This window comes from Microtus pennsylvanicus, chromosome 15 (assembly GCF_037038515.1).
Source record: "Microtus pennsylvanicus isolate mMicPen1 chromosome 15, mMicPen1.hap1, whole genome shotgun sequence".
Classification (NCBI taxonomy): Eukaryota; Metazoa; Chordata; class Mammalia; order Rodentia; family Cricetidae; genus Microtus; species Microtus pennsylvanicus.
Window position 1 is genome coordinate 49,772,411 of NC_134593.1, and position 20,632 is coordinate 49,793,042.

Consider the following 20,632-nt stretch of genomic DNA (forward strand, 5'->3'; position numbering starts at 1 on the left):
CTTTAGTAATAGCATATTGAGTTTCAACGTATTTCATCATCAACATATGCATCATTCATTGCCTTATATGCTCATACTAACTTTAAAATCAATTTCTTTGTGCTTTGAGACTCATGTATTTTGTAATGCAGAATATAATATTCCAATGAAAATGCTGCATTCATTTTACTTAGAAATGATAGTGAATTGCAATGTACAATTGATTTAATGACAGAGTTATTATGTTCAGTATCCCAATTAGATTTACTCAAGAGATTTTTGCACTGTACGTGCTTTATTTTGAAAGTCAAAAAGTGCTTTCATTGAATATTTAAACTATTAGACTTTGTAGATTTTACAAAATTCTATCATATTTATTTGTACAAAATCAAGTTTTCTAATCAATATGTGTACCTATTATGCAAATTACATTAATAATATATTGGGTTAATGTCCATGAATAATTATTTAATCAGTTCCAGTTGAAATAACTATATTTGATAAAAATACAAGTTTATTGTATATTGATTACACCCTTTTAGATTATATTTTCCATAGAATATAAATGATCCATATGTAATATTGATATACTTTGGAGAAAATGTGCTACTTTATTAAAAATCTAAAAGACAGCGGCTGAATAATTGGAATACTGACTAAAACTGTTTCTTAATTTTCCACAAGATCAAAGTTTAATTGCAAGAAATCATGGGGAATTACTGACATCTGTCTGTAAAGTCAACCCCAGATAATTTGACACCTATTTTTAGGCTCAACAGTCATTAATACATAATGTGAGCACACGTACACACACACATGCACACGTACACACATAAACACATATTCATTCATACATTTTTTTAATTACTGAAAAATTAGAAGACCAACTACTCATAAAAATTTTCCTATTGCTTTGTGTAGACAATGCCAGACCTTTGTCTGTCTATCCTTTTCCCTTGGAAGTGAATGGTTCTCGTTTAAATCTAAGCATACAGCTACTTACCTAAGGCAACTATCAAGTCAAATTTTACGTCAATGTCCATACCTGTAAATGATTCAGCAATGGTTCTTGACTTATGATTCTTCTCTGTTTCTGTTATCTTATTTTTGTTTATGAGTTGAGAGACTAAACTATCAATAATTTACTGGAAACTGGTCTGCAGGGTGCACGCTTTGTATTGTTGTGGTTTCCGAGTCTCGGCATAACATCCATTCTTATTCTCTGCCTAGGAAGCTCAAGTGATGTTCACCTCAGTCTGTATTTCTTACAACTACAACTCACAAAGGAAATTTTGAAGCACATCCTGCTTCAAGTGAAAGGGGAAACTCAGTCCAAACTATTCACATAGTTCTTCTGTATCTGGAGCTACTGCATTTCAGACAAGTATATATTTTTAAGAACAAGCAACAAAGGAATGTAAATGATATTCAGGGTTCCATAAGGGCTTTTATTGAAGTTATAACTAAAATGATTCACTTAAAAACTTAATTTGTACATTCTGCATGTGACTTTATTCAAAAGACGCTTAATGTATAATACTCTACTTAAAATCTGACGGGCATGAGTGATTGCATTTAGTAGTATGTACTAATAATTTGCCAAAATAATCAGGTATTTCTCTAACTTTTACCCTGTCTTATTCATTATTCTAGTCAAGTGCATATTAGAAACCCCAAGCCCCACAAAATAAGCAAAAATACTATTGTAATAGAACTGTTCAAATTATTTTGTTGTTACTGAATTTATTTTTGAATTAAAGTATAATTATAGCATTTCTCGTTTCTTTCCTCTATCCAAATCCTCCACTATACCCTTCTCTATTGTCATTCAAAGTCATGGCATCTTTTTTCATTTATTGTTATTGAGTATAAATAGAAACATGCATACACATATATTCCTAAATATAATCTCCTCAACCTCTATATTATTTGTATTTTTTCAGATATCTGCATTTGATAATGGAAAACTGATTATTGAACACTTCTATGTAAGATCTTTCCTGTTCCTCAGTTCTTAAAATTCTTTATGGAGAGCTGAGTCCTTGTGTTGCTTTTCCATTACACTTTAGTAGGTTCATTCGTGTTGTACTTGTTCAGCTTAAATACATTATGACTAAGGATATCAGACTAATTCAACGACAAAAGTAGTGGAGATTTCCTTTTATATTTTTAGTAATCCTGTGAATTCTCCACACACATCATTTATTATTACCTAAACTAATATGTTTGAATGAATACATGAAAACATATTCTAATATAACAAGAAAAGCAATGTTGTACAATTTGGATACACCAAAAGCAAATTGAAGCCATTTATTTTTGGCATAAATGAGTGGCACAATTAAGTTTTACTCTGAGAATTTCTGTTCAATCCATCAAAATTTGAGATGCTTTGGTTTTGACAACTGGTCAAGAACCAAGGCATGTGGTAGGGTACGATACCTGACGAATGTAGCATCACAGGAGTTTACCATATAAAATAGGGAATTAAAGGTAAAAACGTAAGATGAATATAGACCCAACTCTGGTACACGTTTTCTTCAAATTCATAACTGTGAGAAATAAAAAGAAACATGTAACAACTTGTTCTCCAGAGGCAACATTTAGAACATTGCCTACTGTTTTATTTTTCCTAATAATCATTATCTCTGTAAAACAGTAACTTCCTTCTGCATTTAAGGCCAACAACAATAGGATTCATACTAGAACCCCTGGTGTCATGTATGAGGCGATTGAATTGAAATCACAGGTTTCACAAAGGAACTCTATTTTAGTTTTCTGTGGAATAAAATGAAACATATTTTTTTTTTTACCTATCTCTAAAAGAAGGGGTAAGTAATAAGATTTCAAGATGTATAATTGCAGATAATTAACAAAAATTAACACTATTTATTTATGGCAGTTATGCTAAGTGCAGACACTCTTTCTAGCTCACCAAGAAAATACTGGTGCACTTTATAGTAGCCCCAATATAAAACTAGAACTTAAACATAACAAAAAAAATATTGAATTAACAGAAGTTGAGCAAATAATCTAAAACAGTCAGTAAAGAACTTTTAGTACTTGAAGTAATTTACATTATTCATGAGAATAAGAAAGTTTAAACTTCAATGATTGTCTTGCCCAATATAAAAAACCATTATGACAAAATTTCAAAAACTGAAAATACAGGTATTCAAATTATGGTTTGGATGTATCATGACAAACCTTCTGACACCTACAATGTAAAAAGATAAATGAAAAGAATGAATTTATGAGCCATTAAATCTAATATGTTTTACCTCATCATTAAAAATTGAATTTTTTAGAAAAGTAACACTGAAAAACTCTTGCTTGTAAGCACATATGTGAATGAAGAGAAGGGAACAAAGAACCTTGACTGTAGTTTGAATATAAATCTTGATTATGATAAAGAACTTAATTAGTCATAAATCACAATTCTGGCATATTGGGCTTGATATTAAAACAGTACAATGCCATTTTTCCCTCAAATTAGCATCAGATGAAACAAGTGCCCACATAGGGGGTACAAAGCATACTCATTTTCAAACTTCACTTAAAACTTACAAAGCAATATATTATCATTGTTAATTCTAGATAGAGAATGCATGTACATGGCATGGTGAAGAGAATAAGAATTAGATTCATTTAAAATTTAGGAATATGTGAATGTGGAAAGTAAACTAGAGCAGATAATGTTTAAGCATCTCTAAGAACAAAGCTCTTATAATATATTCTGAATCAAATACAGTGAAATGTTTAAATTTGATAAGCTCATATTGAATATTAAAATTACTTTTTCCACAAGTGCATAGTGGACATTAAACACATTTTTACTTCTTTCTATATTTTTGATATCTTTTATAAACGTAAAAAACTAAAGTTTTGAGTTTATTTGATAGTTACTAAATTTCAATGTTTCATGGACAGCCTGGTACTTATTATTCCTTAGTTCTTTTTACTATTACTTGACTATGCTCAGGGAATTTGGAGAGTTGATCACCTTGGTCTTCCTTTTCAGTTAAAATCTAAGGTATCTCAGGTCTTTGATTATGTTGTTCTCTTCCTCTATACTTCTACACAGAGAACAACAATCTCATTCTCCAATTTGCACACCTGAAGTTTGATTGATAATGCTATGATTTGAAGGAGTATTATTTTTCAGTGATGCTCACAGAAGGACAAAGGCTCTTCCAAAAATGTGTGTTGTTCCCTTTCACTGAAATTCCCTGTCCTGTGTCACTGTAACTGTAAACCCAGAAGACAATTACTCAAAACCAATAGTTGAACACAACGTATACAACTAACTCGTTATTTATTGATGCATTTAGTTTTTCTTGTGAATGTGGTGCCTGCTTCCATGTTTGTTCAACACATATGATTAGATCCTGTAAAGATAAGAAGAGTACATCCGATAACCTGAAAATGATGATAGAGATCCAGGTTCTCTGAAAGAGTTTAAAGTTTTTCTTTATGGTTTTTGAGATTATAATAAATTACTCCATTTCCCTTCTTTTTTCTGAAATCTTTCCTACATTCTTCCTTGTTCTTTTTCAAATTCATAACCTCATTTTTCATTAGTTGCTCTCACTTACATGTATATATACTCCTAAAAAGATAAGGACAAGAAGTTCAGTAGGTGGAAAGTTACTCTTATGTGTGCTTTTAGGACTGAACATTTGCTAGTGTATAACCCATTGGCATGCTCTTTCCTCAGGAAATGTGATCCTTTGTTCCAGCATTCTTAGTGGACTGTACTTTATGTAGGGTTGAGTACTTATAGACGTTCACTTTTTATCCTTGCCCAACTCGTGTTTAGAGAAACATTATGGATATAGTTTCAGGCAAGTCTATAAGGCAAATCAGTAAAAATACTTCCAATTTAAAAACTGTATTTGTGTAATTTAGAACCATCTTTTGTGGATATATGGATTATGAGTACAAAATATACCTGTTGAGTGATATGTGTGACTCACCATTGTGTATTATCATGGGAAGTTCCTTGTCTTAAGTAAGAGCAACTGAAAACCAATGCAAACTGATGACTTTTTGTAATATTGCTTGAAATGAGAAATTATATTGAACACCCTACTTTTGTTCATGCTAAGCCCTGAATTTTATTTACTTTTTTCCTAGAAAGTAAATGTATTTAATATTTAATTTTCGCTTGATGCTCCTAGAGATAGTGCTAAAATGAATTTCTTGAAATGTGAATATATTTGATATCTGCAATAGATAATTTGTAGATGATATAGAGATGATGGAAGCACCAAGAAAAGAGATAGGAAGCTTAGTGGTGTTGGGATGTTACAGTAAAGTAATACATGTAAGCAGACATCTCCTGCCCCATGGTGTTTCCCTGCAAGTTCATTAAGACTTTTCTTTTTAATTTTGAACACATGCAAATGCAATTCAATCCTCTTAGGAAGCTCAATTTTGTCTAATCTTTGTAAGTCACAGTTGGCCGTAGGAGACTCTACTACTGGATACTACTGGGTTATCCTCGTCCAGAAAGGGATTTCTTCAAAACATTAGTCAGGAAGCCATCATCTCCTCTAGCAGTTCTACTTCTCATCATTTCGCTAAACTCTGGGAAACAGGAACTTAAAATCAAATTTGCATTTTCATCTTCATACATCACTATTCACAATGATCAAACTGAAAACAGTATCTAAATACAAGTGTCCATATTTCAATGTGAGTTCACACAAACTATCACACACACACACACACACACACACACACACTGGGGGGGGGCAGGAAGAATAAAAGAGAATCAGTCTTAAAAATTATTTAAATATATGCTTGTAGTGAATGCATGATACTGTCTAGGTGTCCTGAAGTTCATTTCATTGTATTGTTCAATGTATTGCGCAACACCATAGAGTGCTATTAGAGTCGGTCTATGCCATTGATTCCTCCAGGAATGTTGAACATTTTGTTGTTTCCTGCAGAGGTGAAGATGGATAATAGCAAAAAATGAATGATTTAACCACTGATGACAACAGTTGTGGTGAATAAGGGTACAACAAATAGTACAGCACAGCATTTTACCTGTGAGAAATACTCACTGCATTCTCATTCAATTGATTGGTAATGTGATTTTCTACTGTCTAGTAAGTAACTTATTAGCCAGATATTGTTCAAATTGATTTTATTTATCTAATTTAGGAGATTTTCTTTAACCTGTATTTAGTTTTTGAACTATCTAATTTGACAAATTTAAAATCAAGGAAAATAATGTTCATTTATTTTTCAATATATAAAAGTAAAATTATATGCAGAAAAACTCAGTCCAGTGCATTTTTATGGATTGAATAGGCTTTAGAAATACACCTATATTATATGTGGAATGAAATAGAAACACATGTTATTGAATCAGAGGTTTTCATTTGCTGTTCTCCAGTTCCTACGACTTAAGTGTGGTTGAAAATAAAGTTAGACTTGAAACAGGAGCAAATATTCACCTTGATGAAGTGGTTCATGTGAATTTAATGTTTCTGCAATATTACAGCTGGAGGACTGGGTAAAGAGGTTTAATTTTTTTTCTTTTGTAGGAATAGTCACTCCACGGTAATAAACTCTTTAACACGTTTCCCTCCAGTGCCCTTTGGTGAGAACTCATTTTGAGAGTATGGTCCTCCTTCACCTTTCTTGGTGAATGCTAATACTGTCAAGAGAATCAAAGAACTTTGATCCTCTGAGGTCTCTGGGGACTGTTGCTCTCTCCTGGTTTCATTAGAGCGGAGAAGTTCTCAGAATTCTCTAGGGACCACAGTCATGCTGGGCAGATCAGCTATGAACAATGTGAACCCCGAGTCTCACTTTGAACTTCAACACATTGCTGGATTGTGATGTTTAGCAGATAAGTGGTGGTGATTCCTGGAGAATTAGTGTTAGTTTATAATATGTAGTATTTTTAGATTCCATAGACATTTTAAAGGCTCTACATTTTCAAGATTGATTATAAAAACAAATAAATTCTTTCATATTTTGAAAGTCAGTTTATATTTATGTTTTCCATTGTAGCCAAATGTTTACATATTGTAAGCCATTTAGCGATGCTGGAGAGCAATAAATTTGAAAACATAATTAATACCAAGATTAAAATCTACGTCCAAGTTTTCAATGATAATGAATATCTAAGATTTAAAGGCGGGTTAGTTGTTTGAAATGATCGTTAGCTTTCTTCTCCATAACACAGCACTCCTTATTTACAGGGGTTTGATGATAAATCTGAAAGTAATTCAGAAATTCGATTAAACACAATTAATTAAACATGTTACTTAAGTTTTAATCATGGTGCACTCAATAAGATATGAGTAGAAGCCTAATTGCCTCCTTGTGATTTATATTTTGTCACCTTAGAACTCTCATAGTAGGTGTGTGTCCTCAAGGGTAATTTGACAAGAAATGCTCTTCAGGCTTGGCAAAAGTTCACCCTGGATTCTGTTGTAATAGTGACAATGGAAAATACACTTAATTTCAGCTAGTTCAAGTGTATCAATATATAATCCCTAGTGCATAGAAAAAGCCACCTGTTGTGACATTGTTAATCTACAAAAAAACTTTCTTTTCCATTATGGAGACTGAATTCAAGGCACCCTAAGAAGCAAAAGTACAGAAGAGTCTATGATTTAGTTTCTGCTTCCTAATTACTAGGAGAAACAGTGATTACTCTATTATTGAGATTTGATAAAAAAAAATACATCAACTTCACAAATAACTCTATTTTGTTTTACCATTAATTCACTTCCCTATATGAGAAAAATGGTTGTCTGACAATCCAGTATTTATCAGGCCTGAAAACATGGTAATATTTCAGACCTGTAGAAATGAATTTTGGAAACATTTCTAAAAATGTTATTAATTTGCTAAGATGATACTTTTGTTGGAGTAGTCAAATATCATGTAGATTATATTTTATTTAGATGAAGTACATGTTTGTAGTAAAAGTTGTGATGAAGAAAAATTAATTATGTAAGACATTCTAGCCAAGAGTCTTATTTCTGTGCATTGTCTGTTTCGATTAAACAGTAGATCTCCCTGTAAAAATAAAGCAGTAAAAATAGAATGAATTGATAGGGCATCAACCAATATTATCCATGCTCCATCATTTTTTTAAAAAAATATTTTAAAATGAAATAAATGAGCGACAAATAACAAAATTATAATAAAGGTAATGTACTAAAGTCTATGTAATTTGAACTAATACATAGCACAGAAGTAGATGTGTTTATCAGGAACATGGATAGTCTTCAATACATAGTAATATCCTGGAATTCAGTAATAGTTTTTTATTCCTAATATTGTGAATTTTCTTAATAAAAATAGTGTTACAAAGGTACCTGGTGTCCTTAGCTGTTTATCTGATTGACTGAGAGAGAAGTACACATTCCACCTAGCTAGCCTATCTCATCTATGAACTTTTTCACGCAAAGGATCCAAAAAAGCAAGAGAACAAAACCAAAACATTAACAACAACAAACCAAATGACAAAATAAATCAGAATTAAATATATACATATTAAAGACAGGTATTTGACCCTGGTAAATAGGCAGCAAGGGAGAAATATTCTTGAAAGACTCAAAGGAATGCTGTCTTATAGATCATTCTACCTGCTTTGAAGTGGTTCCTTTACCAGACCGGCCTTTGACAAATACATCTTAGATGGGGAATTCAGAAAGTCAGCCAGGTGCGCAGATTTACCCTGGCACTTGGGATGTTGATGAAGGTGGATCTCTGATATTGAGGCCAGGCTGATATACAGAGTGAGTACTAGGACAACAAGAGTTACTCAGAGAATGCCTGTGTTGAAATAAATAGACGATAGATAGATTATAGATGATAGATAGATAGATAGATAGATAGATAGATAGATAGATAGATAGATGATAGATAGATAGATGATAGATAGATGATAGATAGATACATAGATGATATAGAGAGACAGATGATAGATGATAGATAGAGATATATAGATATATAGATAGATGATAGATAGATAGATAGATAGATAGATAGATAGATAGATAGAAGATAGATATATATATAGAGACAGATGATAGATAGATGATAGATAGATGATAGATAGATACATAGATAGATACATAGATAGATATTTATAGGTAGTTATATATAGAGATAGACAAACAAACAGATAGACAGACAAACAAATAATTAGAAGGAATGACAAATCAGGAAAATCAGTAATGCACTCACAAAACAGAAAATGTTGCATTTTAACTAATTGTAATGATATGAATGCTTCCTAAAATACTTGATGAATTATAATTTACATCTAATGTAAGTTATTAAGAATGGAGAAACACCAGTACTAAGGTGTGCATAGTGAGTCTTTGCCAAATGTTTAGAATCCTTTGGGGTTGACTCAGCTTCATGACAAAGAAATAACAAAGCTCACATACTTCCTGTCTCTTTCTGTAAAATGTGTTCAGATTGTCAACAAGAAGGTAGTACCAGATGTATGTGCTTTATGACTATTCCTTAAATCAAATCAAACTTCAAAGAAAGAACTAATTGAAGAAAGGGGCATTCATAGGTACCATTTCTTTGTATTTTCTCTTTTCTAATATACTGAATCATTTGCTTCATTTTTATTTCTTAATTTTCTTTTGTTTGCTTCTGTTAAGGATCATGGGAATAAGAAATATCAAGTCCATGTGAGTCACTGAACTTGAGTATTTAATGCCACTGGTTTTGTGATTATACAAGAAAATATATGCTTCAAGTAGAGCATTCTTAGGAACTATTAGCACATATTTCGGTACTCTCAGGCACCTTTTCTAGATTCTAGCACTCATATGGAGGACCTCACAATTGCCTGTAGGTCAAGCTTCACAGGATCTCATGCTTTCTGAACATTTCATAGTATGGACACAGGAATATCTAACAACATGGAGAAAATATACATACATATATATATATATATATATATATATATATATATATATATATAGCTTCAAATGCAGATAAAATTGAAAAGAAATCTTTCAAACATTGATTGAAAACACCAGATAGTGCTATCAAAAATTTATACAATATTGCTTATTCTTCATAAGCTCTTTTCCAATATGTGGGCAATGTTGTGATATTATAGAAACATTGTTTAGATTTTATTAATGACTTTATTATATATTATGCTTTATGATATTCATGTACTTTAAATATATATGTACAGTGTGCTTTTCAAACTTATCACAATGAAGCTACAAGAAAAATGAACTATAGAAGCTCTTCCATGAAAATGGAATTGAGAACAATTATATATTTATTGTATGGTTAACCTGCTTTATGTTTTGGTATCCTGCTGGGGCAAAAATATAAAGAGCAAAAAAACAAAAAAATAAAGGGAATTAAGAAGTTATAACAGAAAGCAATACACTGGTTTTTTTTGTTTTTGTTTTTTTTGTTTTTTTTGTTTTTTTTTTTGGTTTTTTGAGACAGGGTTTCTCTGTGGTTTTGGAGCCTGTCCTGGAACTAGCTCTTGTAGACCAGGCTGGTCTCGAACTCACAGAGATCCGCCTGCCTCTGCCTCCCGAGTGCTGGGATTAAAGATTAAAGGCGTGCGCCACCACCGCCCGGCAATACACTGTTTTTATTAAGACATTGCATAGGTCTTAGCTGCATAAATTTATAGTTTTCAATTGGCATGTCAGACTAACAGTGACCATGATCAGTTGTGTGGTTTAGTACATGCTGAACAATACAATAGGGCCTCATTTGTAGAACCAAGCAAGGGTTTTCTTCACCATGTATTCGTTATAACAGAGCTGAAATGTGGAAATTGAGATTTAAAGTTTCTAACATAGAATAAGGGGAAAACAAAAACTATAGACAAAGGGAATTTACAAGAGGACTTTGATGGATTGGTTATGTTAGGTGGTATAGACCAAACCAAGCTTTATTGCTTTCCCATCCTGTGCATAATGCTTGGGAAAGAGAAAGATTTACATGTGAACTAAATAAACACTGTGAAAGTAACAAGAGAAGATACCAGGGGGATGAAAAGACTAGATATGGGAAAATGTATTGAATGGAATAAAGTTTCATGGATATATTTAATAACAAAACTGATTCTGCCAAGAGATAATTCTATAAACTTAAAAATTCAGGTCAAAGTTTGTTTCCCAAAACTCCTTAGAAATATATTAGAAATGAGTTTTTTATGAGAAAACCCAGACATAAAACAAAGAAGAAAAAAATGTCAGTGTTCATATTGCAGGGATCCCAACCTAGAAAAGATAGTAATGTATTAAGCAATTCTTTCCTGGTGCTATCTGGATCATTGAATTTTGATCTGTTGTGCTTAAACACCGAACAAACAAATTGCGATTGGGGAGTAAAGGGTTTTTTTTTTTTTGGCTGTTTTTGTTTGTTTGTATTGTTTTTCTGTTTGGGGGGTTTTGATTCACAGGTTATACTTCATCATGTCTGAAATCTAAGGCAGACATCTGCAGTCAAGGAACTCTGTCTTGCTCAGCTTGCTTTTTAAGATCTCCCAGATTACTTGTAGAGAGATGGCATTGATCACAATGGACTTGGCACTCACATATTAATCACTAATTAAGAAAATATCTCTCTCTCTCTCTCTCTCTCTCTCTCTCTCTCTCTCTCTCACACACACACACACACACACACACACACACACACACACACACACACACACACCATGAGTCTTTATTGTCTGCTGAGGAGAAGTTTTACTAAGAGACCAGCCAGCTGCAAGGCTAATACTTTCTTGACCAATGTTCCCTTCTGTTTTTCGTGAGTCAAATCTACTCACGCTAATCCAATGTTTTTTTTTTTTTTATTGAGAAAAGGAAAAAAAAGTTTCCCCCTCCTCCCAGCCTCCCATTTCCCTCCCCCTCCTCCCACCCTTCTCTCCTTCCCCCCACTCCTCTCCCCCTCCCTCTCTAGTCCAAAGAGCAGTCAGGGTTCCCTGCCCTGTGGAAAGTCCAAGGTCCTCCCCCCTCCGTCCATGTCTAGGAAGGTGAACATCCAGACTGGCTAGGCTCCCACAAAGCCAGCACATTAAGTAGGATCAAAACCCCGTGCTATTGTCCTTGGCTTCTCATCATCCCTCATTGTTCGCCATGTTCAGAGAGCCCGGTTTTATCCCATGCTTTTTCAGCCATAGTCCAGCTGGCCTTGGTGAGCTCCCAATAGATCAGCCCCACTGTCTCCGTGGGTGGGTGCACCCCTCGTGGTCCTGACTTCCTTGCTCATCTTCTCCCTCCTTCCGCTCCTCATTGGTACCTTGGGAGCTCAGTCCAGTGGCAAGAGACTTGAATCTAATCCAATGTTTAAACAAAGGGGACTTTGCTTTTCATTTTCAAGGGGTATAACCTATTTTGGAAACTTAATGACCCCACCACTGGGTTTCTAAAGCACCGTCTGCCAAATTTGATGAACTCCATCTGTGAAGTGAACTTGTTTTCCATTGAATTTGCCTCATTTCTCCATATTCCAAAGTCCAGGTGAAACCTTGACCTGGCTTCCTTTCCAAATGAAATAATTGCTTTATGCTCGCCTCAAAGTAAATGAGTAATGTTGTTCATACTGAGTTATTTTAACCTTTGAAATTATAGAATTGGTACTACAATTCAATAATACAACGTACTGAATTCTTAATAAAACATACGCTGTCAATTTAAAAATAGGTAGCACACAGTAAAATGCCCCAAGTTGGTTACAACTTACTTAGAGAAGACACCAGACAACTAATCATGATATGTGTCATGTCCAAGTGTAATAAGGTCAAAAATCATAAATGATTAAGATGTGATCTAGTTTGTTGAATGAAAATACGACTGGTGATGTCCTCATATTTCTCTTCTGAATTATGAAATTATGATAGCCTACCATAAATAATCTTTAAATTTCTCCTCATTAGATCTTGAAATCTTTCATTTAGATTTACAGGAGTCTCCAAAGACTTGCTGTTTTATGTCTGAACATCATAAAATATTCATGGGTCAGTATTTTTCATGTTGAACTGAAAATCGGGAATTGTCTAAAATAATCACGGAATGCCTTCTAGGACATAGATCTTTTCCCCAAGCCTTCAACATCATTTCTTTCATGTCTGTAATGATTCTCACTGTGATGGAGTGTGACATGAGAGCTGTAAACTGAAGCCAACCCTTTCCTCTCCAGGTTTGTAGACAGAGGCGGCAGTTCCTAACCAGTGGTAGTAAAACATATTCACAGCATACAGAGGGGAATTCCACATCATAAGCTGTTTACAGTCATGGTGATTCGTTACAGCATTTGAATCCAACGAAAATATTACTTATAGATTCATTTGTAACTGATTAGTTTTCCATGGATCCATTTGGGTGCTTCTAGATTGATGTAAAACAATATTTAATAGTGCCCCGGTTGATATGGACATGAATTATGTCTTAGGTATGGTGATTTTATTTAATTTACATAAATACTCAAAATTGGAATAGCTGGATCCATGTGGTAATAGTACAAGAAAATTGCCATTATAGATTTATGTTACAATTCATATTATTATTGATTATAGTACTGATGAATTTTATTGACAAAATAAACTAAGAAATACTATTGTGTACCATATCTTTCTATGAAAATAAAATGTTGTATACTTTCATTTAGAAGCGAGACTATTTCCAAGAATGCTAGAAAATTTGTAATGCTAACTGATGTTTCAACCCCCCCTTTTTTCTCCTGAAGCTACTGTGTGCATCAGAGAAGAACTGACTTCACTTCTAATTACAATGAGAGTGTTTATTTATTTGTTGCAAACTAAGTATGCAGCAAATCTGGGTAGGTATAGTCAAAGCAAATGGTGATGAGCTTTCCCTGTCAGGGTGCTGTAGATTCTGTCCAGGACGGGTGAACACACACTTGTTATCTATCTGATATTTGCCTTTGAAGCCAGCATTCATAGTTGCAGGATAAAAAGTGTGCAGGAATTTGTTGCAGTCATCGAGTCAGTAAAATAGCTTGAAGGTTATTGATCCTCAGGAATTCTTCAGGGATGTAAAATATTTTCCTTACACTTTAAACGGGTTTGAATAATAGTTGTTTACCTTTTCTTCTGCTAAAATACTCTAATTATGCAGGGGGAGGGTGGAATAAATTGTAAGGCAAAGTTAAGCAGAGAACATAAAAAAGGGATAAATATGCACATGAACTGGAAAAAGGTATGTAACACGAACATGGAGATTTAAGATAATATATTCTTCAGAGTGAACTACCTGCCGAATTTAACACAGAGTATATATACTCTTTTGTTTCCTTAAAATTATCAAAGCTAAGAACATAATCATTTGAATTTTAGCAATACATAAAGATGGGTAATGTCTCTGTTATCTTGCTCAGAACAGCATGAATGTAAAATCACCAATCTTAATGAATCGTAAGTATGATGTTGACAATTACAAACACCTTACAAAAAGAGTCAAAACACATTTAAAGGGAAATGACTCTTTGCATTTTGAGAAAAAAATATTTTGGAAATACATACTAACAATTTCAATATCAAAATATTGAAATGCAAAATTAAACTCAAAACTAGTTCCATGGACAAAAGCATCTTGATTTTGTGATACTGGCGTGATATAGATTATTTACAAAAGGGCAGTTTTATTGTATATTTAAGGAACTTTTTTTTTTTACTGAAGGTGTTAGGGACTAAAACCATGTTATCAGTTTTCATGTTGTGTTTAAATGGATTTTTGTTTCCTTTGAAATGTCTCGTTCATTGTTTTTCTTTGAATTGTTAAGTTCCTCTTCTGTCTACATATTCATGCAACCCATTCTAAGGTTCATAATTATTTTAAAAGAACAAAGTGAAAACTGTAGAATTTTGTATGGAAACTTATCACTCCACACTGTGATTTCAAATACCCATCTCTTAGGTACACTTACAAAAACAGGTACACAGTTGTGGACGCTGCGACCTGTACCTCTCTCAAGCCACTTGGAATTATTTGAATCGCAAATCTTAAAATAACTATTCTTCCTCCCCTTTCTTTTCTGAGAGAAACCCCATTTAAAAAATAAATAAAACAATCACACTGTGTTTTAAAATGATCCTCATTCCTGTATTCTCCAATCTCATTGTAATTTTGTTTCTTCAGAAGTCCATATTAATACACATTATTTTAGAAAACAGAAAATGATTTATTTTTAAAAAACAAAACCCTTTAAATGGTGGTAACCTGCTCATATAATAGCTGAGTCATATTTCCATAAATTAAATACCAGGTCTAATTTGAAACACATAACACGGATCCTAGGTGTGATAAAATGTATTTTATCATTCTAAAATGACAGATTTTGGTTGAAGGTTATGTAAATGTCAGGACTATGGATGGCTGTTTGCTTCACCTCTTCTCTGTTGGTTTTACTAAAATCAGTAACAATCGGATTCACATGACCTCTTGCACTCAGAACTGACATGTTTGACAAGTTCAAAGTGATAGAAATCGTGACCTAAGACTTGCAGGCAGGGTTGAGAGAGAAATGATTGCCAATCTATTTTGTCTTTTCAAGATGAGTTTGATAAAAAAGCAAAAGTAAAAGAGAATCCTAGGTTTAAGCTGGTAAAACTCAGATTTCAGGAAGAGGTGAGTGTTTCGACAAAACTACTGGAAATTCAGCGAAGTAGAAACTGAATAAGAAAACTCTTTAAAATTAAAACATTTAAATGGATTTTTGGTTTATTACTTGTTATATAACCACTCATTTAATCTCAACACAAAAATAACACAAATAAGGACAACTACTTATTAAAAGCACGTGTTAAGTTTATCTTTCTAAAAATTTAACATGAAAATTTACTTGATTTTTATTAACATGCATGGTATATTATTTGGATCAGAGTGCCAATAAGTGTAGAAACTGTTTTAATGTTTTGAAAAATATTCTTATAGTAATTCATGAATAAAAAATGTTTAGTATCAAACATTAAAATGTATTTTAACATAGTTAAACATATAGGCATTCTCCTGAATAATAACCTTCATCAAGCGATGAAAGGAGACAGAGACCCACATTAAAGCACCAGACAGAAATCTCAAGGTTCAAATCAGGAGCAGAAAGGAGAGAGAGCACGAGCAAGGAACTCAGGACCGCGAGGGGTGCACCCACACACTGAGACAATGGGGGTGTTCTATTGGGAACTCACCAAGGCCAGCTGGCCTGGGTCTGAAAAAGCCTGGGATAAAACCGGACTCTCTGAACATAGCGGACAATGAGGACTACTGAGAACTCAAGAACAATGGCAATGGGTTTCTGATCCTACTGCACGTACTGGCTTTGTGGGAGCCTAGGCAATTTGGATGCTCACCTTACTAGACCTGGATGGAGGTGGGTGGTCCTTGGACTTCCCACAGGGCAGGGAACCCTGATTGCTCTTTGGGCTGATGAGGGAGGGGGACTTGATGGGGGAGGGGGAGGGAAATGGGAGGCGGCGGCGGGGAGGAGGCAGAAATCTTTAATAAATAAATTCTAAAAAAATGTATTTTAACTAAAACCTATTTACCATATTTTAACTGACCAAATTCATTACTATGGTGTTTTCAGACATACGATAAGTAATAAAAGAATTAGATACAAATATCTGGAGAAACCACCATTTCTGAATGGGGGAGAGGTACCCACTCTTCTTTTCCAAGCTCACTCTGCATTGATCTTTATTCAGCTACTGATTTTTAGTTTTCTTCTTAGTTATTGATCTCATAGTTTGACCAATTATTCTTTAATTGTATTATATTATAGACGGCAACTCTTTTATTTGAATTTTTCTGACCTGTGCTACATTGTTTTAAGAGCAAAAATTTCACTTATTAATTTTTTGTACCTCTTATTGAAACAGTTAATTTTTAGATTTTTTTTTTAAAAATTCTTTAAACATTCAAATAAGAGTACTCCACCTACCATTTTTCCTGCCCCCAGCTTCCTCCACCCAGCCTACCCCACATCCAGTCCTCCCAACCGGTAAGGGCTCCCTTGGGGAGCCAACAAAGTCTGGCACATTAAGTTGGGGTAGGATCAAGCTCTTCCCCCGCTGCATTAAGGCAGAGCATGGCATCCTATCATAGCGAATGAGCTCCAATAAGCTAGTTTGTGCTCTAGGAATAGATCCTGGCCCTAATGCCAGGTTCCTCAAAGATAATCCAAGCTTCATAACTAACAGAATGAATAAAAAAATGATCATTTACTTTTAACGTGGATGTAAAAATCTATTAAGAGTTTTGCTATATTGGCTGAGTGCCTCCCTGGAAGTTAGCAGGGAACCATCGAGTATCATGAACATTAATTCATATGCCGGAAGCTTTCAGGAGAGATTCAACTCAAATCTTCCAGATCCAGTGTTTCATGGTCATTGTATTTTCAACAATATGTACTTACCTTCAACCTATGAAAGACAATCGAGAACAGTGGCAATAGCCTAAAATGTTTGGGGATTATTTAGGACTGCCCCATTGGTAAAATTTTCATCCTATTAATATTTCCTTTTTTTATTAGATAATCACAAAGTTTGGGGTAGAACATTATCAGCTAAGAAAGGAAACTTTCACTTTAAAATATATTTATGTATATGTACATATTATAGGTATGTACATATATCTATATATTCTATATTATACTTATATGCATTATCCATGGTATATATGAGCATTAACATATACATATGTGTATGTATGTATATACATACTTGTATGTATACATGAACATGTACTTTTATGTTTCACAACAATTAAAGAAAATTTGTCCATAAAAACGGGTGTCTACATAGAAGGTTTTGGAGGAAGAAAAAGGAAAATGGAAATATTTTAATTATATTTTACTTTCAAACTTTAAAATAAATGGAGAGATGGCTTAGTGGTTAAGAATTCTTGCTGCTCCTCCAGAGTTCAATCATCAGGACCCACATGGTGGCTACAAATATTTGTTAATAGAATTACAGGGGATTTAATAAACTCCTTTGCTTCCTGCAGCCACCAGGCATGCATATGGTATACAAATTTAATTAATGGAAAACTTATACAAATAAAAGAGCATAATAAAATAAAAAATAATAATTTTTAAAGGAAGAATAATAACCAAAGCAAACAATTGAAACTGTTTCAATGTTTCTAATATCATATATTTTAAGTCAGTTTTGAGGATGGCTGCCAGATCTTTTATAAACCCTTGTCTAAAAAATCACTTTTATATAGTTTCAAGATAAAACATGCAGATTCAATTATATTATCAAACTCAAACAGAGATAAAGATTTCAGTACAGCTTCATTACAAAGTCTTTATGCAGCCTATTGTTTCAGCCTAATGTATCACTTATTAATTTTACTTTGAGTTCTTGTTCTTATCCTGTTCAAATATGTTCTTTGCACACATCATTTTTATATTTCCATACAATCATTAGCATATAATCAATACTAGAGAAATCAAGAAGAGGTAGATTTTAGTTATTTTACCTTCCTACTCTTACAATTCTCGGCTGAAGGAAAGCTAGAAAATAGAATCTGCACTTCTGATCGCACGTTTGTAGACAGGAACACAGACCAAGGAGTCATACATTTTTATTTACAACTCAAGATCAGTTTTGGAAGTTTATAATATCTGAACAGGTTAAAAACAGAAAAATGAGAGAAGACTATAAAATTAAGGCTTTTTTTTTTGCAGTGTCTGGGGACTATTTTTAATAGAATGGTTCAGAAAAAAGCTACTATAAAATATAAGATAAATGAGCTTCAGTTGTGAGGCAACTTGGCTACAGATTTCTTTTTCTATATAGAAGCACAATTTACTATGATCTTGATTCATAGTAAAGGATCAAGTTCTTTGAAATTAAGAAAACCAAAGTTCAAAGGTTTAGCTTCAAAATCCAATATATTGAGGCTGCAAAAGTTAGATAACATTTCACAAGAGATATTTTTTTAGAGTCATTTTCAGAATTCCAATCTTTTCTCTAGGCAGTTCAAGACTTTTTTACTAGTCTCTGCTAGCACATGTCCCAAAATGAATAAATCTCTAGTACTAAAGAACAAAACAGAAAATATATTTAAAATCTTAAACAGGATGACTAGAAAGGGTATGGTGTTCAAAAGTCATCTGTAAAAATTAATTGGAAACAGGTAAAAGAAGTTAATGGCAAAATATACTAATAAGCTTTTAAACATTTTATCAATAATAAAATTAAATATTTTCTCTGCAGAAATGTACATAAAGTCTAATAACTTTTAATTTTAAAAAGTAGAATAATATGTGAGAATAAGTTCATTAGCAATCAAGTAATGTACGTTTTCCTTTAGTATTATTGAATTATTATAACATACAAGATACCATACTGTCTGCAATACATTGAATAAATATTTGTATTACAAGTTACTGAATGAATCAGTATATTAGTTAGTATATAAGTTTAATACTATGGAATCAGAAATACTAACTCCATCACTAAGAAAAATCACAAAGTAGATTTTATACATGATAAACATCTGTATATTCTCATTCCTAGTATTTATTGATTTATGGTACATATATATTTATGCTATTATGCTTAATAAATTAATTTTTACTTATACTATTTTTCTTTTGTAATTAAATTTATTTATTTTACCTTACATTCCTACTCTAGTTTTCCCTTTCTCCACTTTCCCCAATCATTCTTCACACCTCCCTCCCCTCCGATCTTGCTCTACACTATTTATGTACAGAAAGGAGCAGACCTCCCTTCATTATCAACAAACCATTGCATATCAAGCAGCAGTAAGACTAAGCACCTCCCCTTGTATTAAGGCTGGGCAAGGCAACCCAGTATGAAGAATAGGTTCCTCAATGCCAGCAAAAGTTTTAGAGATCATCTCTCCTCCCATTGTTAGGAGTCCACAATAAGCCATGCTACATAATTGGCATGTCAATGTGGAGGGCTAGAAAGGTCCCATGCAGGCTTTCTGCCTCCTGGTTCAGACACATTAGTAGTTTTTCTGGGGATATTTTTGTAATGCCCTTTACTCCTCTGGTTCCTACAATGTTTCCTCCCTTTCATCAGCAGGATTCCCTGAGTTTGACCTAATGTTTGGCTGTGAGTCTCTGCATCTCTTTCCATCAGTTACTGGATGAAGGCTCTTTATTGACAACTGAGTAGTTACCAATCTGTGAACATAGTAGACTATTGTTAGGCATCATTATGTTGACATACAAAACCTATTTTTAAAATTAGTTGATTAATTAATTATATAACTTATTTATTTTATATCCTGGTCACCATTTTTCCTTCCTCCTCTCCTCCTAGTCCCTCCCCCCACCTTCTCTTTGTTTTCCCCCATCCATGTCTCTTCCATCTCTACTCAGAAAAGGTCAGGCCTCCCATGGATATCAACAATACTTGAGTAGTTTCTAAATCAGTTGAAAATAGTATTTGGATCTCTAAACTAACATAGAGACTAAGCTAAATTTAAATCAATCTAATCTGTTTTTTTCTGAATTTTGATTGACTCCTTCTCAGACCTTATGATACATCACATATATTAATTTAAAGTTTGTAAAATAATCAAATGTATACAAACTTTTAAAAAGAAATAAATACTTCCTTCTTTGTGTATATTCAGAACATTTTATTGATTTAATTGAATGTATGCATTCA